Source organism: Sapajus apella, unplaced genomic scaffold, assembly GCF_009761245.1.
Source record: "Sapajus apella isolate SASKATOON/1434 unplaced genomic scaffold, GSC_monkey_1.0 scaffold21, whole genome shotgun sequence".
NCBI classification, from domain to species: domain Eukaryota; kingdom Metazoa; phylum Chordata; class Mammalia; order Primates; family Cebidae; genus Sapajus; species Sapajus apella.
The window spans coordinates 5,115,948-5,142,700 of record NW_022436961.1 but is presented as its reverse complement, the minus strand read 5'-3'; the positions used below and the strand labels follow the sequence as shown (position 1 = coordinate 5,142,700).

General features: G+C 43.7%; 1 protein-coding gene across 9 annotated transcripts in view; it reads left to right on the top strand.

Moving 5' to 3' along the window:
• TACC1 (transforming acidic coiled-coil containing protein 1) overlaps positions 1-26,753 on the top strand; it is a 128,681-nt gene that overhangs the window by 29,596 nt on the left and 72,332 nt on the right. The window lies entirely within an intron of this gene.

The window sequence follows — 26,753 nt, the reverse complement described above, 5'->3', positions numbered from 1 at the left end:
ATCTCAGAAAAAAAAAAAAAAAAAAAAAAAAGGACTGTATTGTAGCAGCAGCAATTAGGCTTTTGTTCTAGGACAGCAACAATTGGGGACACCGAGTACTGTAATGCAAGCAGTGAAGGGAAAGTTTTAGAGAACGTGATTAGGAGCAAGTCCCACTGTTTGGAAGATGGCCATGCTTATTGACAGAGAGGGGATAACGATTTATTTGGAAACCCAAATAGTCTTTAAGTATTTGATTATTTTTTTTTTTTTTTTAGAATGCGTGCGTATCTTGGAATTGCAGCAATGTCAAGGAGTCCACACTCCTTATTTTAATGCAGCCAGAGTCGAAGTTATTTAGTTTGAGAAAGATACACTTAGGCCGGGCGCGGTGGCTCACGCTTGTAATCCCAGCACTTTGGGAGGCCGAGGCGGGTGGATCGCAAGGTCAAGAGATCGAGACCATCCTGGTCAACATGGTGAAACCCCGTCTCTACTAAAAATACAAAAATTAGCTGGGCATGGTGGCGCACGCCTGTAGTCCCAGCTACTTGGGAGGCTGAGGCAGGAGAATTGCTTGAACCCAGGAGGCGGAGGTTGCGGTGAGCCGAGATCACCCCATTGCACTCCAGCCTGGGTAACAAGAGCGAAACTCCGTCTCAAAAAAAAAAAAAAAAGAATAGCTGAGATTTGCTGAGCACATGACATGTGTAAAACACTTCTAAATGCGCCACATGTTATTTAACCCCCGAGAGCACTGAGTTATTACTGTTCTTGTTACTCTTTTCATTTTACTGGTGAGGGAACTGAAGCACAGAAAGATCAAGTAACTTGTCCAAGGTCACACAGCTAGAAAGTGGTGGACCCCAGACTGCCTAACTCCAGAGCTCATGCTGCAGCCGCCTCCCACTCAAGACTTGGAACAATCCTAGGAAACAATCAAAATTTGTCTCAACTGGCAGAGTACACCCTCCTTTTTCCTTTAATTTTCTTTGAATAAGGAGGAAATCTGCAATAGCAATGCTTAATAGCCAATAAGACAAAACTGCCAAAGTCAATTTAACTTTCTTTTTTTTTTTTTTTTAGACGGAGTCTTGCTCTGTCGCCAGGCTGGAGTGCAGTGGCGCAATCTTGGCTCACTGCAATCTCTGTCTCCTGGGTTCAAGCGATTCCCCTGCCTCAGCCTCCTGAATATCTGGGACTACAGTCACACACCACCAGCCTGGCTAATTTTTGTGTATTTTAGTAGAGACAGGGTTTCACCATGGCCAGGATGGTCTCCATCTCCTGACCTCGTGATCCATCCACCTTGACTCCCCAAAGTGCTGGGATAATAGGTGTGAGCCACTGAGCCTGGCCAATTTAACTTTCAAAAAAGAAACATGAGAGGCAATATAACATTGAGATGAGTTAAGAGTTTTGGAGGCAAATAGCCATGAGTTTAATTTCTAGGTGCTGCTCCTTAATGCTGGAGATCTTTTATCTCTTCCTTAACCCCTCTGTGTCTGTTTCCTTGTTTGTGAAACAGGAACGATAACAATGTTTACTTCACGGGCTGTTCTGAGGTTGACATAAAGTCATGTATATATGAATAATAAGTTATAGTTTATCTCTGAGCAATATACTAATTTAGCTGAGGATGAAAGTTGACTGTTTTTTGTGAATGTGTGGCCAGGTTTACTGTGTAACTTGCAAGTAAATAATGGAGTCATTCACTATGGCATGCTGAAGAAATCAACTCAGGATGTGAGGTAGGGTTCAGTTGTTAGGGTGTTAAATTATCTGGTGTTAAATCATCCAGTGGCTTGGCAGTCTACTTGTTTTAACTGTATAATGTAAACATGTATAGAGGATCTCTCTCTTCACTGAGGCTCTGCGTGCACCTTGTATATTTTGGAAAGCTTGCATAAAAACGATCAACATGAAAGCCTATCCTTGGTCTTTGCCTAGGAATACAGCCCTTCCCTACTCAAGTGAATACGTTAAGCACATAAACACATGCAATCAGTGCTGGGATTACTGGCCTCATCTGCATGTGTAAACTCTGCTCAATGAGGCAGCCTCACAAATCATTTGGCATGCCCAGGTGAAAGACTCTAGAAATGCAAGATTCCAACCTGTAATATACATGAAAAGCAAAAAGGATGCTTTAATTTTTATCCAAGTCCTGCCTTGTTCAGATGTCTGAAGCCACAGTCTAAGCCACAAGTCTCTCCAGGATACAAGAAAGTGGGCGATTCATTGTTAATGTCACCCGCTACAGACTTCCTGCCGGACGTATGGCTGTTGTGGATAACGCTGACCTCAAGGAAGTTCTCCCACTTAGGCTGTAGCCTTTTCAAAATCTATTGTTCTTTTTAAAAAAAAATATATGAAAGTCATATGAGTAATACATTAATGCTGGCATTTGTCTTTTGAGGAAGAAAGTATGTTTCAGAATGTTCACAATTTGTATTTCAAAATAATTTAATCAGGTACTAAAAGTAACCAGATTAAATCTCTCTTTCAAGCGCTCTATTGTGAAATGTAAACAAGTATAGGTGTACATGAAAAGAAATGTCTGATTTTAAGATAGAATTTTTTTTATGGAGAATTGTAGCTGCTAACCTTCTCCAAACCCAAGAAACAAATGAACCAGCTTTGGTAAAAGCTAGTGGACATTTCACTTCATTTATTCAAGGAGGCTGCCCAGGAAGGTGATTAAGAGCAGAAATTGGGGAGTCAGGCAGACCTGGGTTGTAATTCCATCTAGATCACTTAGGAGGTTAGTTTAGGAAACACTAGAAATATAGTTATTTAACTCTTCAGTTGGGCAATTTTCTGCATCTGTAAAATGGCAATAATAATCAGACCTAATTTTTTTTTTTTTTTTTTTTTGAGACAGAGTCTCACTCTGCTGCCGAAGCTGGAGTGCAATGGCACGATCTCGGCTCACTGCAACCTCCATCTCCCAGGTTCAAGTGAGGCTCCTGCCTCAGCCTCCTGAGTAGCTGGGATTACAGGTACAACACCAAATAAAATAATTTTTATTTTTAGTAGAGATGGGGTTTCACCATGTGGGCCAGGCTGGTCTCAAACTCTTGACCTCAAGTGATCTACCCACCTCGGCCTCCCAAAGTGCTGGCATTACAGGCGTGAGCCACTGTGCCTGGCCTCAGACCTCATTTTTGAAGTGGTGTGTATTAGTAACAATGGCCAGCACTTAATGAGTGTGCAATACATAGTTTTTATGAACACATTTGCACGTATATGTACCCATGAAGCAGATGCTATGCTGGGCTCTTTGGAAGGTACATTCATCAGTAAGGCAGGGTCCCTTCTGCAGGGAAGTTTGATTTGTGTGCGAATTCTGCAAGACCTCTGAGAGAAGAAAGGCAATAACTTTTTTGAGTTAATTTTTTCCTCATTTTTCACTTCCCTTTTCCAGAAAGTTGTACTACCAAGAGGATGGAAATTGCATTTGGAGATATAGTGGTTTGATGAAATGTTTGAAATCACTCATTCCTTAGTTGCTTATTTTTGGCGATGTGGCCAAGGTAGGTTTTCTATGAGTAGTGAGGAATTTGTGGAGAGGTTTGAAGGATGAGACAAAGCGGAACCTATGATTCATTAGGAATATGGTATGTAACGAACTCATCTGCTGTTTGTTGTTTAGCTTCTCTGCCTGGAAGGTAAGATCTGCACCTGTTGTCAATTCTTACTAGTTGGATTTCCAGACCAATTATTTGCATTTGGAATTTAGCATAATGGAAAGGTCAGTGGCAAAGTCAGGAGGAGTTTCCGACGTCTTGAGTGATTTTGCTGCGTGAATTCCTGATCGAGTAAATTAGGTGCAGGCTGTGTGATATGCTAGTGAACTGCAAAGTCAGCAACAGCTAGGATAAGTGCCTTTTAATGGGCACATGTCCCTGACACTAAGGGAGAAGTGCCGGCTTGGAGGTTTTAGACACAAGAAAACATGCCTTAAAATAACTAAACTTAGGGAGCAACGTGTAAATTCATTGCTTTCAGAATTAATGTATTATTTACCACCTTCTCAACACAAAATTTTTGTTGTCATTAAAAGCATGTCAATTCTCATTTGCTATAGAAGTTTTTTACGGTGGCTTAGGCCTGTAACCCCAGCTCTTTGGGAGCCCAAGGCGGGCAGATCACCTGAGGTCGGGAATTTGAGACCAGCCTGACTAACATGGTGAAACCCTGTCTTTACTAAAAAGCAAAAATTAGCCGGGCATGATGGTGGGTGTCTGTAGTCCCAGCTACTTGGGAGGCTGAGGTAAGAGAATCTCTTGAACCCAGGAGGTGAAGGTTGCAGTCAGCCGAGATCGTGCCATAGAACTTCAGCCTGGGTGACAGAGCAAGACTCTGTCTTAAAAAAAAAAAGTTTTTTAAATGTCCCCGTGAAAATGTCTTAGTATACAATTAGGAGAGAGATTTAGAGGAAGTTTGTGGAGAAGACCCAGAGAAACCAGTCCTATGATGAAAAGGTAAAAGAATTATAGTATTTAACTTGGAGAGGGGCCCCAACACATGTGGAAGTATATAATTTTCAGGAGATGTTGGCTGACTCCATCTCCGGTGAAGCCAATCCCAAAGGAAATGGTTTGAATTGCATGACAAAAGAATTATTTGTATCTGCTGAATTTAAATATTGCAACTTCTAGACCATGAGGGTAGTTGAAATAGGAAAAAGAGTTAATAAAGGGAAGAAAAATCCTTCTCTGCAAATCATTAAAAACTAAGATAAATATTCTATCAAGAGCACAACTCTGAGGGAATTCAGGTATAGTTTTGCTCCATAATTTCTTCTGTCTTTTAGCTGTAGTGAATAACTGTCCCACACCCCTACCCCACCCACAGTCTCTCCCAGCTGGTACACGGTTCAAGTATTAAAAATCAAGAAGAGGCTGGGCATGGTGGCTCCTGCCTGTAATCCCAACACTTTGGGAGACTGAGGCCGGTGGATTTCGTAGGTCAGGAGTTCGAGATCAGCCTGACCAATATGCTGAAACCCCGTCTCTACTAAAGCTTCAAAAATTAGCTGAGTGTGGAGGCGGGTGCCTGTAAAGTGGCGGGCGCCTGTAATCCCAGCTACTTGGGAGGCTGAGACATGAGAATTGCTTGAACCCCAGAGGTGGAGGTTGCAGTGAGCCAAGATCGCACCACTGCACTGCAGCCTGGGCAACAGAGCGAGACTCTGTCTTAAAAAAATAAGAATCAAGAAGAGAAACAACAACAAAAAAAGAGGACAGCTGCTGATGTTCTGAGATAAGGAAGTGGATTATTGGGAGCCTAAGTTGGTTGGTAGCCAGGGTGGGGTATAGGTGCATGAATTTGCTCACCAAGGTCTGGAAATGTACTGGCGCTGTCCAGCCTGCCATGGCGCATGGAGGCCCCCTTCTGAGGAAGCTCACTCTGGCTGCTGTGGGTGATTTTTGGTTGTTGTTTTTCATTGTGGTGAAAGATATATAACATAAAATTCACCATTGTGGCCATTTTTAAGTAATACAATTTAGTGGCATTAAGTACATCGGACAGACATCACCGCTACCCATTTCCAGAACTTTTGCAGCATCCCAAACAAAAATTCTGTACCTATTAAGCAATAACTTCTTACTCCTCCTTCCCCCAGCCCCTGGCAACCACCATCCTATTTTCTGTCTCTACACATTTGACTCCTGTAGGTACTTCATGTAAGTGGAATTGTACAGCATTTGTCTTTTTGCAACTGGCTTATTTTCCTTAGCATAATGTCCTCAAGGTTTGTCCATGTATCAGAATTTCTTTATGGCTGAATAATATTCCATTGTGTATATAGACCACATTGTGTTTGTTCATTCATCTATGAGTGAACACTTGAGTTGTCTCCACCTTTTGGCTATTTTTTTTTTTTTTTTTTGAGACTGTCGCCGAGGCTGGAGTGCAGTGGCATGAACTTGGCTCACTGCAACCTCCACCTCCCAAATTCAAGCTATTTTTCTGCCTCAGCCTCCGTAGTAGCTGAGATTACAGGCATGTACCTGTAGTGCCCGTGCTAATTTTTGTATTTTTAGTAGAGATGGAGTTTCACCATGTTGGCCAGGCTCGAACTCCTGATCTCAGGTGATCCAAAGTGCTTTCAGCCTCCCAAAGTGCTGGGATTACAAGCCTGAGCCACTGCGCCTGGCCCCACCTTTTGGCTCTTGTGAACAATTTTGCTTTGAGCATTGGTATACAAGTATCTGTGAGTCCCTGCTTTCAGTTCTGAGGAGTATATACCTGAGAGTTGGATTACTGAATCATGTGATAACCTACTTAATTTTTGAGGAACCACAAAACCAGCGTCCATAGTGGCTGCACCATTTGTCATTCCCACCAACAAATGCATGAGGGCTCTAATTTCTCCACATACTAACACTTGTTATTTTCTGTCGTCGTTTTTAAATAGGCATCCCAATGGGTGTGAAGTGGTATCTTGTAGGGTCCAGCCCTACAGGGTCCTGTGAGCCCCTCTCTGCTAGTGTGGAGATGAGAAACTGTGGAAATAAATGACACAAGACAATGAGAAAGAGAAAAGAGAGTTTGGGCCCGGGGTCCACTGCCAACCATAGCACAGAGTCCAGCAGAGGCCCTGAGTGCCTGGACGCTCTGAATTTTACTGAGTATGAAGCTGGGGGCAGGGAAGGTAGAGTGAGGTAATGGGGGTCAGTGACAGGGTCAGGTAAATCACATGTCTTGGAGATAGGGGGCCCAGGACTTTCAAGTAGTGGACAGGAGGAGAAAACCTAATGCGTCAGCACTTTTCGCATATTTGTCAGAAATATCAAGGACATTCAGATTATGTTACTATTATTAATTCTTATCTTCTAAGAAAAAGAGAAACCAGGTGCAGAAGCTGAGCGTCAGAGTGGACATGGAACGTGACCACTGAAGCAAAGCATCACATGAGACATTTAAGCCCCCAGATGTCTGTGGGTCTTCCTGACAGCCATCAGGCCTACTGCAAGAGCTTGGAGGAGCGGAGTTTTCTCCTAACTCCCCCGGGGAAGGAGATGTCTTGGCCATCTTGGGCGTCTCCACTGTCTTGGACGTCTCTTTCCCTAGCTGGCCAAACACCAGGTGCATTCCCAGCGCTGGCACTACCGCACAGCCGAGGTGCCCTCCAGCAGCCCTTATGCGGGCGTGACCGAGGGCTTACAGCATCTTGCCTGAAGTGTCACCTCAGTTCCATGCTTCATAACCCTATCTATAATCATTAGTAAAATTAAAGGTTATATTGAGTATATATCTTTATGATTATAAGTAACTATAACATTATATATGATTGTATAAAGGAATAACCATGTACTTATATTTCTAAATCTTTTCTAAATCAATATTTATATGGGAACAGGCTGAGGCTTCAGACCCTTGCCACGGCACTTGCAGGGTTCCCCCTCCCCCACAGTAATTCTTTTTTTTTTTTTAGACAAGAGGCAGGCTGTCACCCAGGCTGGAGTGCAGTGGCACAATCACAGCACATTGAAGCCTCGAACTCCTGGGCTGAAACAATCCTCTCACCTCAGCCTCTCGAGTAGCTGGACCACAGGTGCACACCGACATGCCTAGCTGTTTGGTTTTCTAAAAAGGATTTTGGGAAAATGGGGGTCTTGCTACAGTGCCAAGGCTGGTCTCGAACCCTTGGCCTCAAATAATCCTCCCCCTCAGCCTCCCAGAGTACTAAGATTACAGGTGTGAGCCACCATGCCTGGCCTTATTTGCTTTAGATTTGCATTTTCCTCATGATTAATGATGCTGATCTTTTCATGTGCTTATTGACCATTGTAATATCTTCTTTGGATGTCTATTCAAGTGCTTTACCCAGTTTGCTTATTTATTTATTTATTTATTTATTGAGGCACAGTCTCACTCTGTCACTCAGGCTGGAGTGCAGTGGCATGATCATAGCTCACTGCAGCCTCAAACTCCTGGACTCAAATGATCCTCCTGCCTCGGTGTCTTGAGTAGCTAGAACCACAGGCATGAGCCACCATGCCCAGCTAATTCTTTTTGTTTTTTGTAGAGATGAGGTCTCGCTATGTTGCTCAGGCTGGTCTCCAACTCCTGGCCCCAAACCATCCTCCTGCTTCAACCTCTGCAGTCGCTGGGAATACAGGCGTGAGCCATTGTGCCCAGCGAGTTGTAGGTCTTTACATATTCTGGATGTTGATCCTTTATCAAATGTGTGATTTGCAAATATTTTCTTCCATTCTGTGGGTTGCTTATTTACAGTTTGATGGTATCCTTTGATGCCAAAAATCTTTAATTTTGAAGTCCAGTTTATGCACTTTTACTTTTGTTGCCTGCGCTTTGAGTATCATATCCAAGAATTTATTGCCAAATTTGATGTGGTAAAGATTTTCCCTTGTGCCTTATTCTAGGAATTTTATAGTTTTAGCTCCTAAGTTTAGGTATTTGATCCATTTGGAGTTTTGTATATGGCATAAAAACAAGAGTCCCACTTCATTCTTTTGCATATGGATCTAGTTTTCACACAACCAATTGTTGAAAAGATTATCCCTTCCCCATTGAATGGTCTTGGCATGATTGTTGAGAATCAGCTGGCTGTATATGGGAGAGTATATTTCTGGGCTCTCTATTCTATTACATTGGTTTATATATAATCTATCTTTATGCCAGTACCGCACTTTTGATTTTTGTAGTTGTATAGTTAAGTTTTGAAATCAGGAAGTGTGAGTCTTTTACCTTTGTTCTTTTTCAAGGTCCACTGGCCGTTTGGGTCTCTTGAGGCTTTTTTTGATTGTTTGTTTTTGTTTTTTTGAGATGGAGTCTTGCTCTGTCACCCAGGCTGAAGTATAGTGGCTCGATCTCAGTTCACTGCAACCTCCGCCTCCTGGTTTCAAGAGATTCTCCTGCCTCAGCCTCCTGAGTAGCTGGGATTACAGGCATGTGCCACCATGCCAGGTGGATTTTTGTATTTTTAGTAGAGACAGGGTTTCACCATGTTGGCCAGGCTGGTCTTGAATTCCTGACCTCAAGTGATCCACCTGCCTCGGCCTCCCAAAGTGCTGAGATTACAGGTGTGAGCCACTGCGTCCAGCAAGCGTCAGCGGTTCTAAGGTGAGACCATCAAGCAGTGGGAAGCCCACCAGTTCCCAGACAGGAATTGACTCTGGAAGGAATCTTGAAGGTTGTGAGTTGCCAGGTGAGGGGATTCAGGGGAAAGGCAGTCCAGGTGAAGGGGAGCATGTGCAAAGTGGATATAGATTAAGAGAGGCATAGGGTGAAATAAGGGGAAGGGCGTGAGGTTCTCTGCACTCCTGGAGCAGGCCACTCTCCAGGAACCTCCATGTGTTCAGCCATGTGGAAGCTCTGAGATCCCTGTCCTTTTGTTTTTATGGAGGCTTCATTACATAGGCGTGACTGATTCAACCCTTGCCTATTGGTGATCACCTCAACCTTCAGCCTCTCTCCTTCCCAGAGAGGTAAGGCTAAAAGTCTCAACTCTACTCTTGCCTTTGTCTGTCTTTCCAGTGACCAAACCCCATCCTGGAGCTACCTGGAGGCTGCCAGCCAGCAGTCAACTCATTAGCATAAACAATACATCACTTTGGAGATCTAAGGGTTTTAGGAGTTGCATGCCAGGAAATGGAGTCAAAAACCAAATATGGCCAGGCGCTGTGGGAGTAGCACTTTGGGAGGCTGAGGCCGGCGGATTGCAAGGTCAGGGGATCGAGACCATGTTGGCCAACATGGTGAAACCCCATCTCTGCTAGAAATACAAAAAATAGCTGGGTGTGGTGGCGCGTGCCTGTAGTCCCAGCTACTTGGGAGGCTGAGGCAGAAGAATCGCTTGAACCCGGGAGGTGGAAGTTGCAGTAAGCCGAGATTGTGCCACTGCACTCCAACCTGGAGACAGAGGAAGACTCTGTCTCAATACATATATACATATATACATACATATATAATTTACAATATCACAGTTGTAAAGAAAACAAGCCACCTATAATCTCATCACCTGGAGATAATTGTTAACATGCTGGTACATTTTTTATAGTCTCTTTTTGTCCAGCGAGTATATTTTTCAAAAATGGGGTTATGCTATGTGTTTTGCATGCTGTTTTCACTTAACATTATAAACATTTCCCCATATTACTTTACTGAATTCAAAAATATTATTTTAATGCTAGCTTACTGGTTCATCACCTGTATATACCATAATTTATTTTTTTCTAAATGGTTGATATTTAGGTTGGTTATCATTTTTGCTCATATAAACAACACAGTTAATAAACATCCTTGTAATTCTTCATACATTTCTGAGTAATAACTTAGGACACGTTCCTAGAAGTTCAATTACAGGGTCAAAGAATGTATAGCAAGATTCTTTAAATTGTTATATAGTACCATATATTGCCAAATTTCCCTCCTCCCCCCGATTTGTACCAAGTTATACTTCTCCCAGCACTTCATGACAATGACAGTCTCAGAGCATCCTTTTCTTTTCTTTGAGATGGAGTCTTTCTCCGTTGCCCAGGCTGGAGTGCAGTGGCATGATCTCAGTTCGCTGCAACCTCCTCCTCCTGGGTTCAAGAGATTTTCCTGCCTCAGCCTCCCGAGTAGTTGGGATTACAGGTGCCCACCACCACACCCAGCTAATATTCATATTTTTAGTAGAGACAGGGTTTCACCAAGTTGGCCATGCTGGTCTTGAACTCCTGACCGCACGTGATCCACCCGCCTTGGCCTCCCAAAGTGCTGGGATTACAGGTGTGAGCCACCGTGCCTGGCCCAGAGCTTCCTTTTCAATGCTGGGCACTATCATTTTAAATCAATCTGGTGAAAGAAAAAAAAAATGCAATCTTGTTTTAATTTTTTAATTCATTAGTAAGGGTATGTTTAATTTATTAGTAAGGGAATGTTATGTTTATTAGCCATTTTGAATTGCTTAATTTCTTGTTATTTCTCCTTGCCTATTATGTACTGAGATATTAATTTTTTCATATTTATTTGTAAGAGTTCTTTATATGATGAGGCCAGCTAGCATTTATTGAGTACTTATCATATGCTAGAAAATGCTAAGGTCTTGGCTGGGTGCGGTGGCTCACGCCTGTAATCCTAGCACTTTGGGAGGCCAAGGTGGGCAGATCACCTTAGGTCAGGGGTTCAAGACCAGCCTGGCCAACATGGTGAAAACCTTCTCTACTAAAAATACAAAAATTAGCTTATGCCTGTAATCCCAGCTACTTGGGAGGCTGAGGCAGGAGAATTGCCTGAACCCAGGAGGCAGAGGTTGCAGTGAATCGAAATCACGCCACTGCACTGCAGTCTGGGTGACAGAGTGAGATTCTGTTTCAAAAAAAAAAGGAACATGAAAATGCTAAGGTCTTACATTCATTAATTCACATGAACCTCAAAATTACCCTGTAAGGTCTATACAATTTTACATTCCCATTTATATATGAGTAAGCAGGCACAGAGACCTATTCTAGTTGTTTTTTTGATAATAAGCCGTTTGCTCTAGCTGAACTTTCTAGAAACAGTAGTGTAAGCTAAGACTCTAACATTACTTTTTTTTTTTTTTTTCCCCCAAAATAGCTAACCAGTTACTCTGTTACTAGTATTAAGGATTAAATGATTCTTTCCTTTCTCACAACTTTGAAATATCATTTAAAAAATTCAGCCGGGCGCGGTGGCTCAATCCTATTCTCAGTGTTTTGGGAGGCCGAGGCAGGTGGATAACCTGAGGTCGGGAGTTCGAGACCAGCCTGGCCAACATGATAAAACCCCATCTCTATTAAAAATACAAAAATTAGCTGGGCACAGTCATCCACACTGGTAGTCCCAGCTACCTGGGAGGCTGAGGCAGGATAATTGCTTGAACCCGGGGGATGGTGGTTGCAGTGAGCCGAGATCGCACCCTAGCCTGGGCAACAAAGTGAAACTCCATCTCAAAAAAAAAAAAAAAATTTGGTATCATAACCTCTCTTTCTTTCTGTTTAACTCTTGATGGCTTTTTTTTTTTTAATGTATAATTTTATTTCTGCCTCATTAAACCTCCTCTTTATCTAGGCCAACAAGAGTTTCTTCCGCCTCCAAGCACACACACATATTGGACACTTGATTGTGAGAAAATCCTGAGATCATTGGAACTTGGTGTAGAGTTACATACCTGTCCCTCCCCTCCAACCTATGTGCTAATTATCTTATGGAAAATAACCTTTTTCTTGCTTTTTTCTCCCAAGAAAGCCTGAGTCTCATCCAGAAGTGAGATAAGGGCCGGATCTCTTCTTCTCTTTGCTTGAGTGACAAGTTGTTTTTTTCTGATTCTAAAGGAGATTGTTGTCCACACATGAATATCCACGAGGCTAACACTGCCCCTTTACTAGTCAGGAAGATATTTGGTCTTCAGCTTTCCCTTGATGGTGTTTGTCTTTTTATTCCCATTCACTGAACAACTGTTAGTCTTTTTCTTTTCATTCTCTTTCATTCAACAAGTTTTAATTGACTGCCTTCTTATGTTCAGTCACTGTGAACATTATTATGTATGTGGGAATTTACATGAACAGAAGAAAGCATTTCTAAACATATGAAATCTGAACATTTGTTTATAATTCTGCAGACAGGACTTATGCTGAAAAGTCAAACAAAAGGAAATGGCCTCGTGTACGGAGGGGGATGCGTGGAGCTGGGAAAAAAATAGGACATCTAGGCCGGGCGCGGTGGCTCAAGCCTGTAATCCCAGCACTTTGGGAGGCCGAGGCGGGTGGATCACGAGGTCAAGAGATCGAGACCATCCTGGTCACATGGTGAAACCCCGTCTCTATTAAAAATACAAAACATTAGCTGGGCATGGTGGTGCATGCCTGTAATCCCAGCTACTCAGGAGGCTGAGGCAGGAGAATTGCCTGAACCCAGGAGGTGGAGGTTGCGGTGAGCCGAGATCGCACCATTGCACTCCAGCCTGGGTAACATGAGTGAAACTCCGTCTCAAAAAAAAAAAAAAAATAGGACATCTATAACTTAGTTTTTCCCATAGATTTTTTTAGCAGCCTAATCAATTTCCAGCCCATCTTAAGGTTGCATTTTAAGCAATTTAGCTTCCTCTGCTGAAACGGTGGCACCTTCAAATGCTCTCCGTCATCAGCATGCTTTGTTAGGCATATATTTTTCAGGGACAGTCTGTAGAGTTTATTTTTTGTAATAACAGGACATAAAGCACAAACAGGTTTAATATAAGGAAGGACAAATGATGAACCACTGTTCTCTGCTCCTCCTTTATCTTCCAGCTCCTTTTACTTTTATTTGTAAACACTTCGTACCCTTGGGGAGTGACTATGAACAAGGATCCCTTACTTTGACATTGCTTCATTCTCAGAAGGCTTACTGTTACAGATACTTTGGATGTAACTGTTTCTTTGTATGTACAATTGTACGATAGTACAGTTTTGTCTTTATCAATCATATATGTCTTCTGCATGTGATATTAATAACACTTCTAGGCAGAATATGTTATATTTAGCTTGCTTAAACTTTGGAATCCTGTCTATTTTTGAAAGGCAGAGTAGTTCTGTTTCTGAGAAAAACTCATCCTGTTTATCTGTCTTACACCCTGCATGTTCTCATAGAAACCTGACAGCAGGGAATGTCACTGGTAAAGATAGGAGCTCCCAGAAACCTTACAAAGGTGCTTTGCTGTACAGCAATAGTTCTGAAAACTGTTCAGAGATCTCTTGATAATATAATCAAACTTTTAGGGATCTTTCCATGTGAAAAGACAAATATACACCATGTATGAAATGAGGACTGTCAGAGACCCTGAAACCTGTCCATTATCCCATTTAATCCTTTCGTGGATCCCATGAAATAGATATGATTATCTTCATTTTACAGATGAAGAAACTGAGGCCTGGAAAAGCTGAGAAACTAAGGCCACAGAGCTAGATTTCCGTCGTGATGAACCTGGCTGCAGCAGAGGACACAAATTACCAGTCAATTCCAGGGTGTTTCTGCCACCCAGGCAACTCATTAACCAGTAGAGGCTTCTGTCTATCTACTAGAAAAGGAGTTTTTATGGCTATTTCCTACTGATAAGATGGTTTCAGGGATGTAAATGTTTGAGAAAACATTGTCCAGCCCATTCTGTAGCTAAATAGCTATAGAGAAATCCTGTATTACGTTTACACAGAGCAGGCAGAAGACGTCTCCTGGGTTTCTTTGCTGAAGTATTTTTGTCTATGAGTCTTGCTTTCCTAACAACGGCAAAATATTATGTTTCTATGGCTACGTCAAAATTGTTCTTTTTTTTTTTTGAGACGGAGTCTGGCTCTGTCACCAGGCTGGAGTGCAGTGGTGGGATCTCAGCTCACTGCAACCTCCGCCTCCTCGGTTCAAGCCATTTTCCTGCCTCAACCTCCCGAGTAGCTGAGACTTAGGCACGTGAAACCACACCCAGCTAATTTTTGTATTTTTAGTAGAGACATGGGTTCACCATGTTGGCTAGGATGGTCTCGATCTCTTGACCTCATGATTCGCCTGCCTCGGCTGGGATTACAGTGCTGGGATTACAGGCGTGAGCCACAGCGCCCAGCCAAAATTGTTCTTAAATAGGGGTTTGAGAAAACAAAAGTAGGAAGGCTTGGGCAAGATACGAAGGGAGGAAGATGACTGACGTTTCCTCTACCTTTTCACACCTGTGTATCCATTGGCTTCAGAAGGCCCTCGAACCCCTTGATGACTGAATGATATTCAGGCTGTGGCACTTCTGGGCAGATGTGTGTGAAGCCCTGGTTCCTAATGAGTGCCCCGTGAGCCATAGTAATGGCACTTGGGAACACGGGTAAAGTCCTTATAACCTGGGCCCTTTACAGTTGATACCCAAAGCAGAGATTGGCAGATTCTCTTGAAGACAAGTCTAAAAGCAAGAGATGTGCACAAATTTCCGGAATAGCTGGCAATAATGGGGAAGAGGACAGAGTAGAGTCTAGAGTGGTTTTTCACCTGTTTTCCATCTCCTGCCTGCTTCTTGTCCTCCCACCAGGAGGCACCAACCACCATCCACCAAGCTTCCGGCTTGCGTTGGCCTGGTGGGGAGCAAGAGTTTCTTTAGCCAGCTCCTTTGCTGGGTGGGATAAAATGAGAGGGCCATTCGGATACTACTTGATAATACACGTAGGAGAAAAGAAAATAGATTAGGGGCCAGGCATGGTGGCTCACACCTGTAATCCCAGCACTTTGGGAGGCTGAGGTGGGAGGATCACTTGAGCCCAGGAGTTTGAGACCAGTCTGGGCAATGAGCAAGACTCTGTCTGTACAAATTTTTTTTTTTAATATATATAAAGTAAAAGATGGTTTCACCATATTGGTCAGGCTGATCTTGAACTCCTGACCTCAGGTGATCTGCCCGCCTTGGCCTCCAAAGTGCTTGGATTACAGGCGTGAGCCACCGCGCCCGGCCTGTACAAATAATTTTTTAAAAAATTAGCCAGGTGTGTTGTTGGTCCCAGCTATTCGGGAGACTAAGGCAGGAGGATCTCTTGAGCCCAGGAGGTCGAGGCTGCAGTGAGCTGAGATTGCGCCACTGCATGCCAGCCTGGGTGACAGAGTGAGACCCTGTCTCGGAAGGAAGGAAGGGAGGAAGGAAGGAAGGGAGGGAGGGAGAAAGGAAAGAAGGAGAAAATAGAGGAGGACAAAATTGACCTTTTGACATCCCGTTCCTTCGGCTGGATCCTGCGTCGAAGGGGCGTGTCTTCAAATCCTGTGATTCACAGAGAACTTCCTGTAGCTTCTGAGAAGTTGGGAGTCTCCCTTCTGCGGACGTGCAGTGCTTGTTCATTGGGATCCGCTGGTTAAACTGCAGTATAAACACCCTGCATTGGATGCAGAGGGAGCTCATTGTGACTTTTTGTATTTGTAGAAATACAGATTTTGAAGAAATTCTCTCAGGTGTCAATGGATGGTGTGATGGAACGTTCTGGTGCCCTCTGGTGGCTGCTGCGGCTCGCGCTGGCGAAGCTGCAGAGCAGAAGGAACGAGAGTGTGGAGAGTTGAATTTTGTCCTCCTCCACCCTTGATAATTGTGTGTCTTGTTTGATTGATTCCATATCCCTGTATGAATGGCCCATGGGGCTGAGCAAGAAGCCGTGTATTAGGACTGAAGTGCTTGAGAAGTGTGTGTGTGTGTGTGTGTGTGTGTGTGTGTGTCAGACACAGAGAGACTTTGAGGTGCAATGTGTGTCACTACATATATGTGAAACTGTGTGTCACTACATATATGTGAAACAGTGTGTGGGAGGTGTGTGCGTGACTGTGGGGTTATGTGAGAGTGGGGGAGGTGTGGTGTGTGTGATTATATGTGTACAGGAGACTCAACGTGTGGGTGGAGGTGTGTGGTGTGTGTGTGACTGTGTGGTGTGTGTATGTGAGACTGTGTATGGGTTGGGGGTGTGGTGTGTGTGTGTGATGTGTGTATATGTACATGAGGCTATATGAGTCAGGGGTGTGGTGTGTGTGACTGTGTGTGTGTGTGTGTGTGTGTGTGTATGTGAGAGAGAGACTGGATATGGATGAAGGGGTGTGGTGTGTGTGACTGTATGTGTGGCGTGTGTGTGAGAGACTGGGTATGGATGAGGGTGTGTGGTGCGTGTGACTGTGTGTGTGGTGTGTGTGTGAGAGAGACTGGGTATGAGTGAGGGTGTGTGGTGTGTGATTGTGTGTGGTGTGTGAGACTGGGTATGGGTGAGGGTGTGTGGTGTGTGAGACTGGGTATGGGTGAGGGTGTGTGGCGTGTGATTGTGTGTGTGGTGTGATTGTGTGTGGTGTGTGATTGTGAGACTGGGTATGGGTGAGGGTGTAGTGTGTGTATGGTGTGTGTGTGAGAGAGAGACTGGGTGGGAGTGAGTGATGTGTGTGTGATGTGTGTGTATGGTGTGTGTGTGTATGGTGTGTGGTGTGTGTGAAACTGGGTATGGGCAGGGGGGTGTGATGTGTGTGGTGTGTGACTGGTGTGTGTGTATGGTGTGTGGTGTGTGTGAGACTGGGTATGGGTGGGGGTGTGTGATGTGTGTGTGAGGCTGCTGGGGGAGGTGTGTGTGTGACTGTGCACAAGTGGTGTGGTGTGTGTATACATGGAACCCTGTGTGGCATGGCGTGTCTGTGAGTGTGAACACACGTGCTCCCTGCGCTGCCGGCTCTGGCCTTCCCCATCCTTCCTCCCACAGCAGCGAAGGAGCCCTCGGCTTCCCCGCTGAGCTAAGAGCCCTATGCAGGCCCTCAGGCTTTGGTGTCACTCTACCTGGCAGTGCCAAGCCCACGAATTCTCACACTCTTTACCAAGCAGCAAGGGGTCCTGAGGCCGCATTGTTCAGCAGCGTGCAGACCTCTCTCGAAGGTAGATTTCCTGCCTTCTCAACACTCTGGAAGGGAGTGTGGATTTCGTCCCGGCGCCCCCTCGGGTTTTCCCTCCCCGTCCCCTCCGCCGTGCTCTTCCCCTTCGCAAGTTCGGTAACCCTCTGTGGGAATCGAATCATATTCTCTCCTTTTTTGGTCCTAGTTGAGCTCTCTTCCACTTTCATCACCAGAGGCTTGAGATCTGTGCAAGAATCAGTTCCTCGCCGGCGGCTGTCTGCGCGGCTCCTGCTTTGTAGGTCACACTCAGAGACTAGCAGTGCCCTTGAGTGTCCTGTCCTTGCTGAGAGAGAGCAGCGGGATGGATGTCTTTGAATGAACGACTTTAATTAAAGTGTGGATGGCTGGAGATAAAATGATTCTGAATATCTTATTGGCGGTGGGGGGAAAGAGCCAGCTTCTTTCTCAAGGGAGAAAAAAAGACTCCAGCACCAGGACTCTCTATCCCTGAGAGTCAGGGGACCTTTTTTTTTTGAGAGGGAGTTAAGCTCTTGTTGCCCAGGCCAGAGTGCAATGGCGCTGTCTCAGCTCACTGCCACCTCCGCCTCCCTGGTTCAAGCGATTCTCCTGCCTCAGCCTCCCAAGTAGCTGGGATTATAGGCACCTGCCACAACACCCAGCTAAGTTTTGTATTTTTTAGTAGAGATGGGGTTTCTCCATGTTGGTCAGGCTGGTCTTGAACTCCCGACCTCAGGCAACCCCCCTCCCTCAGCCTCCCAAAGTGCTGGGATTACAGGCGTGAGCCACCACGCCTGACCCAAGCTGGGGGAACTCTTTAAATGCCCTTGATGGTGTTGTGGAGGGAGAGTGAATTCTGGGAATCTCTCAGCAGCTTTTTGCCAAACAGATGGGCCAGGAGCCGTGGAACGGGGCGGAGGAATGTTGCCTTGAAATCTCACATATCCATTCCTGGCACCGACCAGCCCAGGGAATGCCTCTACCAGTTGTCAGCATGAGGCTTACACAGCATCTTAAATAAAGGGGATTATTGAACCAAGAGGCCAGGCACTGATGAAAATGCCCATCTTGCTGACTCATTGAAAAAGTTTGGCGAGGTTGTCAGGAGACATGAAATAGATGGGCTTGAGTCTTGTGCCCTTTGCTAAACCAAGTGTTGTATTGGAAAAGAGACAGGAGAGACGGGGAGGAGATGCTCTTTAGTCAGGCCTGAGTCACTTGCCCAACCTTGTGTTGGGGTGGGAGATGGAGCCAGGATCTCCAAACCATATTTCAGAGATAATATAGATTATGGATTGAATATGGGGGATGATGTGAGGCAGAGACCAGGACAGAAAATCTCTCTTCCAGCTGTGATTTGGCTGTGAGTTTGGTGCTGGTGACACTGTGAGTTCCTGAGGTTTATTGATGGGTTTCAGGATATCGTGGACAAAAGGGAATAAATAGCAGATGATGTTCAGTTCATAAGTACCATTTGGAGGAGGAAATAATTGAACTTGCTGCTGATCAAAAAGCTTTTTGTCTCCAGTTTGGGTTTGGAGACACGTTTCTATGTAAGAGAGTGAGGGTCTACAACATAACAAGAAAGAAAGCAATGAGTTAAGGCACTTAAGTGTGCATGGGCATCACCTGGAGGCCTACTTATAACACAGATGGCCAGGCCCACCCCAAGTTTCTCATTCAGTAGAAGTGGAGCTCAGGAATTTGCATTTCTGTTTTGTTTTATTTTATTTTATTTATGTATTTACTTTATTTTTGAGACAGGGACTTGCTCTGTTGCCCAGGCTGTAGTACAGTGGTACAGTCATAGCTCACTGCAGCCTCCAACTTCTGGGCTCAAGTGATCCCCCCACCTCGGCATCCCTCCTGAGTAGCTAGGACTACAGGCACACACCACCATGCCCGGCTATAGAATTTGCATTTCTAAGGTGTTCCCAGGTGATGCTGATGTTGCTGGCCCAGGGTCCACACATTTGGTACTACTGTTTAAGGCAAAAGACTTAAACACTCCGTTTACCAAAGAAAGGGAAGGTGAAGGCGAAGGGCAGGGAAAGGCAGGACATGAGGGAGGGAGGGAGGAAAGAAGGAAGGAAGGGAGGGAGGGAGGAAGGAAGTCAGTGCTTCAATAAATCCATTAAAACACGTTCAAACTTCAGAAATAAACGTGTTCAAATAAGGCCAGCAATCATTGGTGGTGGCTTATCATTTCCACCCATTTGACAGAGTTTTAAAAGACTGAATGAACTCAGCATTGATTAAGGTTTAGGGGAAAGGCTGTCTCGTATACTGTGTTTACAAATGTGAATGAGCACAGCCTTTCCAGAGGGCAGTTTGGCTGTATGTATCAAAATAGAAAATGAGTGTGTTTTGACACAACGATCCCACTTCTAGGATTTTACTCTAAGAAACAATATGTGTGTGAAAAGATGCATATGCCTGGGGTTTCACGTCATGGTATAATGAGGAACAGCGAACCTGTTACATATCCCTCCATGGGGAGCAAGTTAGGCGAATTATGTACAGACGCACAAAGGCATGTTACGCAGCGAAGAGAAGGAGGCACACGTGGGCTTTGCACGAGGCACATCCCCACAAGGGGTCAGGACAGGTCTTGGCTGCGCATCCTGGTTTCTTCTTCCTCCATGTGGAGCAGAACCTTATGAAGAAAACAAGCGGTGTAACGATTAAGTATTCACCTCTAGCAAAAGACATTATGTACATTTAAATCAATAAAGATTAGTTTAATTTTAATGTTAAATATTAATAAAAATTCATATTAGTGTTGCTTTAAATATTAATATTTATTATTAATAACAAACAACTTGATATTAATTAACATTAAATAGTAATAAATATTTATGTATTAATATAAATATTACTAAAATTAGTAAATATTTAAACATACATAAAGTACTCATCTCTATTGATTAAGGTTTGTATTAAGGTTTATAATATTGAGGTTTAATAATTAAGGTTTACTGTTGTATTAATACTTAACTTGAATAAGTACTCACCTCTAGCAAAAGAGAAAATGTATACTTAAATTAATAAATATTAATTTATTTTAAATATTAACAAACATTAATATTTATATCAATATTTATATAAAATATTAATATACTATAATTTTATATTTAAACATTAATATTCCTGTTAAATACATTAAATAATTACTATAATGTAAACATTAATATTTACATTAATAAATATTAATAAAAATCAATAAATGTTTAAATATACATATTGTCTTTTGCTAGAGGTGAGTACTTATTCACTATTTGTGTAAAAGTATCTATCCACCTATCTATCTCTTGTTCCATTTGTCCACGTAAGTACATGCTTGTGTATATGTAAGAGAGGTTTGCAATGTTTATTCAGCCATCAAATATTATTGAGCAGAAGGAACAAGATAGGTGCTATGTATAAAAGTTTTGTTTTTGGTGCTTTGAAGAAAAATTTGTACTGGGACAAAGGATCTCTCGGCAAAGCAATTCTTTTTACTTCCTCCAGAAAAGGTACTCCCGTTAGCAATCTTGCCACGAGAGTACAATGAACAAAGGAAAACAGACATATTTATTTGTTAGACATTTGAGTTTGTCCTTACTGCTGTATTGGATCTCCATTGGCTGGAGCCAGGCCTCACAATCTAAATGAAAACCTGATTGGCTAATAACCTGAAACTTTTCCAAACAGATGAAAGCAATGGAGAGCAAAAAAAAGGAAGTCCAAATAAGGAAGGGGCATAGGCCGTGAGCTGGGACATGCCTGTGAGCACGTCTTGCACAGACATCTTGGTTAAAGTATGAGGACCAAGAATGTACTACACGCCTGTAAGCATGTCTAACAGCTAATAGGGCTTCTAGCAAAAACCAAGAAGGCTTTTGAAGCAAGTGTTTCAAACAAACTATTATTTCTAACACTTACAAATTTTTCTTAAACAAGAAATGAAATTTTGAGGAGGAACTTTTCTACTTCCCACAATAGGCAAGGTGTTTTGTGTTAACGGAGCTTATGTCTACTAGGGAAAGACAAATTATAAGAATTAATATAAAAATATAAATATTTCAATTCCAGATGTAAAAAGTTCTTTGAAAAACAGGAAAAAAAGGATATCTTGCTCACCAACATTTTAACAGTGGCTGTTTATGAAAGACAAGACTACGGGCAAGTTTTTCTTTCTTCTTTGAACTTTTCTGTCTTGTCAAAAATTCACTTTTTCAGAGACAAGAATCCTTAACATGGTCTTCCAGGCTCTCATGCCTCGCGCCTTTCCTGCCTCACCAGCCTAAGCCCCTCTCCTCCCTCCAGCAGCTGCTCTTCAGCCACGCTTGCTTGAGACTGGAGGCTGCTTCGGTCCTTAGTGTCTTGATGTGAGAACGCTGTTACCCTACACTTCGCCCAGGCAGCTTCTGCCTATCCCTGAGGCTTCAACCTGTCACGTCCTCAGAGCAGCCTCCCTTGACATCACCAATGCCCTCCACCAGCCATTCTCAGAGCCCCCTGCAATTCTTATATTTCATACATGACCATTTATCTATTACATATTTATTTGTTTACTAAGCTCATTCATATGCACATTCTATGAGGGCAGGAACCGGGTTTGTTTTGTTCAACACAGTGCTCAGCAGAGGCTGGCAAAGCGTGGTCTTTTGTCAAATTTGTGAAATGAATGAATGAATGTACATATATATTATTTTGCCTTAAACAGTAAAGGTATTTAGAAACACTTTTTTTGTTGTTTTGAGACAGGGTCTCACTCTATAGCCCAGGCTGAAGTGCAGTGGTAGGATCATAGCTTGCTGCAAACTTGAACTCTTGGGCTCCAATGATCCTTCCACCTTGGCCTCCCAAGTAGCTAGGACTGCAGGTGTGCATTCCCACACTCGGCTAATTTGTTTTGTTTTGTTTTTGAAAGGATCGGGTCTCACTATGTTGCCTAGGCTATAAAAATACTTTTAAAACAAACTACAAGATTATTTGTATGTATTTGCTTTATAAAATAATTTACAGTGCCTTTTAAAATGAGGTGAATTTTGGGGGGAAGTCATATCTCTATTATACATACCAAGTGGGCATATCTGTTGGGGCTGGGGGAAACTCCAGAATTCATACCTTCCTTGCAAGGCTTATGAATCCTAGTTGTGCAAATTTTGGTGCCTGAGTAAACCTTCTTCCAAAAAGAAGGATATTGGACCCAGTGATCTTTGGCAAATGTCCTTTCCAGCTAAAAATTCCTGTGGCTCTACGAGATCTGAGATGGATGCTTAGGTTAGGAGTCAGTGATTATCTTAGACTGTTCAGGCTGCTATAAGGATACCATAGCCTGGGTGGCTTATAAACCACAGTCATTTATTTCTGGAAGTTCTGGAGGATGAAGGAGGGTCCATGATTAAGGGAGCAGCAGATTCCATGTCTGGTGAGAGCTGACCTCCTGGGTGTCTTCTCCCTGTGTCCTCATTTGGCAGAAGGAGGAAGAGGGAACTGTCTGGGGTCTCATTTATAAGGGCGCTGATCCCAGGCAGAATCCTCATGACCCAACCACCTCCCAAAGGCCCCACTTCTTCATATTCTCACATTGGACCTAGGTTTCAACCTATGAATTTTGGGGGGATATAAACGTTCAATCTGTAACAGTGATTTATCATTTGATCAGAAAGTAATGTAAAACAAATATATTCTACTCAGCGTCTATGCCTTGGCCAAAGGAAACAGAAAACGCGTATGATTTTCCTTTATCATACATGTTGAGGTACAGGGAAGACCGGTGAGGATAACCCTGCTCTTGCTTGTCATAGTTCTATAAAATAATACAACAGGGCCGGGCGTGGTGGCTCACACCTGTAATCCCAGCACTGTGGGAGGCCGAGGTGGGCAGATCACGAGGTCAGGAGTTCAAGACCAGCCTGACCAACATGGTGAAACCCTGTCTTGACTAAAAATACAAAAATTATCCAGGCATGGTGGTGTGCACCTGTTATCCCAGCTACTCGGGAGGCTGAGGCAGGAGAATCACTTGAACCTGGAGGTGGAGGTTGCAGTGAGCCGAGATGGCGCCACTGCACTCCAGCCTGGTGACAGAGTGAGATCTCCATCTCAAATAATAATAATAATAATACAAAAAAAAAAAACAACTAATTGAGCCCATAGGAAAACAGTTTGTAAAAAAATTGTGTGTGTGTGTGCTAGAAATGTCACTAGCACCAATTAGTGTTCAGCCAAAGAACAACGATTAATTCACTTATGGGATTTGGGTCAGTTATTATTTTATCCTTAGAACTGGGCAAATACTGGATTTATCCAATCATATTATTCCAAGGAACTCTCCCCAAAGAAGATAATAACCTTCCTCAATATGTAAATCCATTCTACCTAGAAGACTTGGCCTTTGTTGACTCTAAATATTGTCTCCCTCCCTCTTCAATGTTTTTGTCCACATCAGTCGTCTTTAAAAATCCAAGTGCCTGTCCCAGCACTTTGGGAGGCCGAGGCGGGTGGATCACGAGGTTGAGAGATCGAGACCATCCTGGTCAACATGGTGAAACCCCGTCTCTACTAAAAATACAAAAAATTAGCTGGGCATGGTGGTGTGTGCCTGTAATCCCAGCTACTCAGGAGGCTGAGGCAGGAGAATTGCCTGAACCCAGGAGGCGGAGGTTGCGGTGAGCCGAGATCGCGCCATTGCACTCCAGCCTGGGTAACAAGAGTGAAACTCCGTCTCAAAAAAAAAAAAAAAAAAAAAGTAAAAATCCAAGTGCCTGGCCAGGCACGGTGGCTCAAGCCTGTAATCCCAGCACTTTGGGAGGCCGAGGCGGGCAGATCACAAGGTCAAAAGATCAAGACCATCCTGGCCAACATGGTGAAACCCCGTCTCTACTAAAAATACAAAAATTAGCTGGGCGTGGTGGCGTGCGCCTGTAGTCCCAGCTACTCGGGAGGCTGAGGCAGGAGAATTGCTTGAACCTGGGAGGCAGAGGTTGCAGTGAGCTGAGATTGTGCCACTGCACTCCAGCCTGGCGCCTGGTGACGGAGTGAGACTCTGTCTCAAAAACAACAAAAAAAAATCCAACTGCCTAATTTCTAGAAAGCCAGTATCACAGCTCAAGTCATTACAGCAGAAGGAAGGGTAGTCTCAGTCCTGTTTTTAAGATAATTAGGGCATCATTCACGTGGCAGGCTTGAGTCTTGTGGTTAGGGAATTTTCTGCTCTGAGAAAAGACATCATTGAGATATCGGTAGAGTGTTCTTTATCCAAAACGCTTAGGACCAGAAGTGTTTCAGATTTCAGATTCTGGAATATTTGCATATACATAATAAGATAGCTTGGTGATGGGACCCAAGTCTAAACATGAGATTCATTATGTTTCATATACACCTTCTACACATAGCCTGAAGGTAATTTTAAACAACAGTTGTAATAATTTTTTGCATGAAACAAAGTTTTGACTGATTGGCCACATGAGGTTAGGTGTGGAATTTTCCACTGTGGTGTCATGTTGACGAGCAAAATGCTTTGGATTTTGAAATATTTAGGATTTTAGATTGTTGGATTAGGGATGCTCTGTATAAATTTATCATTTTTAAAAATGCATCGGTCTTTGAAGGGAATTTAATGTAATGCTGCTCAGAAGAATATTGAATGAAATTTAAGGCAGGCTCTTCCCGTACCTTCATCTAAAGCTTCGATGCTGAAATGCCTCAGAGGAGGTTGTAATGTGAGGGTGGAGGTGAGGCTGCCATTACAAAAGGACCCAGTGACACAGTCCTATAAACAAGATAGACTTTAGGCCGGGCACAGTGGCTCACACCTGTAATCCCAGCACTTTGGGAGGCCGAGGCAGGTGGATCACCTGAGGTCAGGAGTTTGAGACCAGCCTGGCCAACATGGTGAAAGCCCATCTCTACTAAAAATACAAAAATCAGCTGGGTGTGGTGGCACAAGCCTGTAATCCCAGCTACTTAGTAGGCTGAGGCAGGAGAATTGCTTGAACCTAGGAGGCAGAGGTTGCAGTGAATCGAGATCGCACCACTGCGCTCCAGCCTGGGTGACAGAGCGAGACTCCATCTCGAAAAAAAAAAAAAAAGACTTTTATTTCTCTCTCACGGAACAGTCCTCAGGCAGCAATTAGTCTAGGGTGCAGGTTGCTCTGCTCCCTGGTCAGCCTGGCACGAGTTCTGTCTGTTCTGTGATTCTATCCTGTTCAGAGCGTGGTCCTCACACAGCAGAAGTTGGCTCACCTTCAGCTGGGAGAGGCTGGACAACGCAGTTTTCTTTTTAAGACATTGGCCCAGGGGCTCATGCTTGTAATCCTACTGTTGTGGGAGGCCAAGGGGTGAAAATCGCTTGAGCCCAGGAGTTTGACACCAGCCTGGACAACATAGGAAGACCCCATTTCTACAAAAAAACAAAAAACATTAGCCGGACATGGTGGTATATACCTGGAGTCACAGCTACTCAAGAGGCTGAGGTGGGAGGATTGCTAGAGCCCAGGAGCTCGAGGCAGCAGTGAGCTATGATTGCACCACTGCATTTCAACCTGGATAACAGAGACTCTGTCTCTAAAAGAAAAAAAATACACTGCCCCAAATTTGCATTTACCCCTTGTGTGCACATCCCATGGGTCAGAGCTGAGTCACAAGGCCACACTTAGGTATAGAAAAGCCAGAAAACTTGGCCTTTTGCTGGGTGACCATGTGCTTAGCAAAAATTCAGAGGGTTCTTTTACCAGAAGAAATAAGGAAAAGGTGGATGCGGGATGTGGGGTGAGGGAATTAGGTTCTACCATAGGTCTTGTGGAAATTCAAAGGGTAAAGGTGCATAGACAGACAGTGTTAAAGAAGCATTATAGTTTTTCTATTTATCTTTGTGTGTGTGCATGTGTGTAGAGATGGGATCTCACTGTGTGGTCCAGGCTGCTCTCAAACTCCTGGACTCAAGCGATCCTTCTGCCTTGGCCTCCCAAAGTGTTGGGATGACAATCGTGAGCCACCACACCTGGACTTTTGCTTTTTTATCTTAATAATTAAAATTGTGTGTGTGTGTGTGTGTGTGTGTGTGTGTGTGTGTGTGTGTCTGTGTGTCTGTTTACAACGGGTATAGAAGGAACAGAGCCATGGGTTAGGTTTCACAATCTGTGTAGGAGATATCTTTTGACACTTTTATGCAGTTTCCAACAGTTAAATATTTTCATTTTCTCTAAGAAGATAGAGGTCAATGTGACCCCCTGGCTCCATAAATGGACATTTCACTTGCAGAGTTGAGGCCAGCTGGACCACTCCTGAACCACAGGCAGGGATTTCTTTTGGGCTCTGGGCACAGCTGAATTTACCGTGAAGCTGAGGAAACTTAAGCTTCCGGCCCCTCACTTGCATGGGCCCCTTCATTCTAGCGTGGCCCTAGCACTGTGTTCATGGGGTCCTTTAGCATTTTTCTT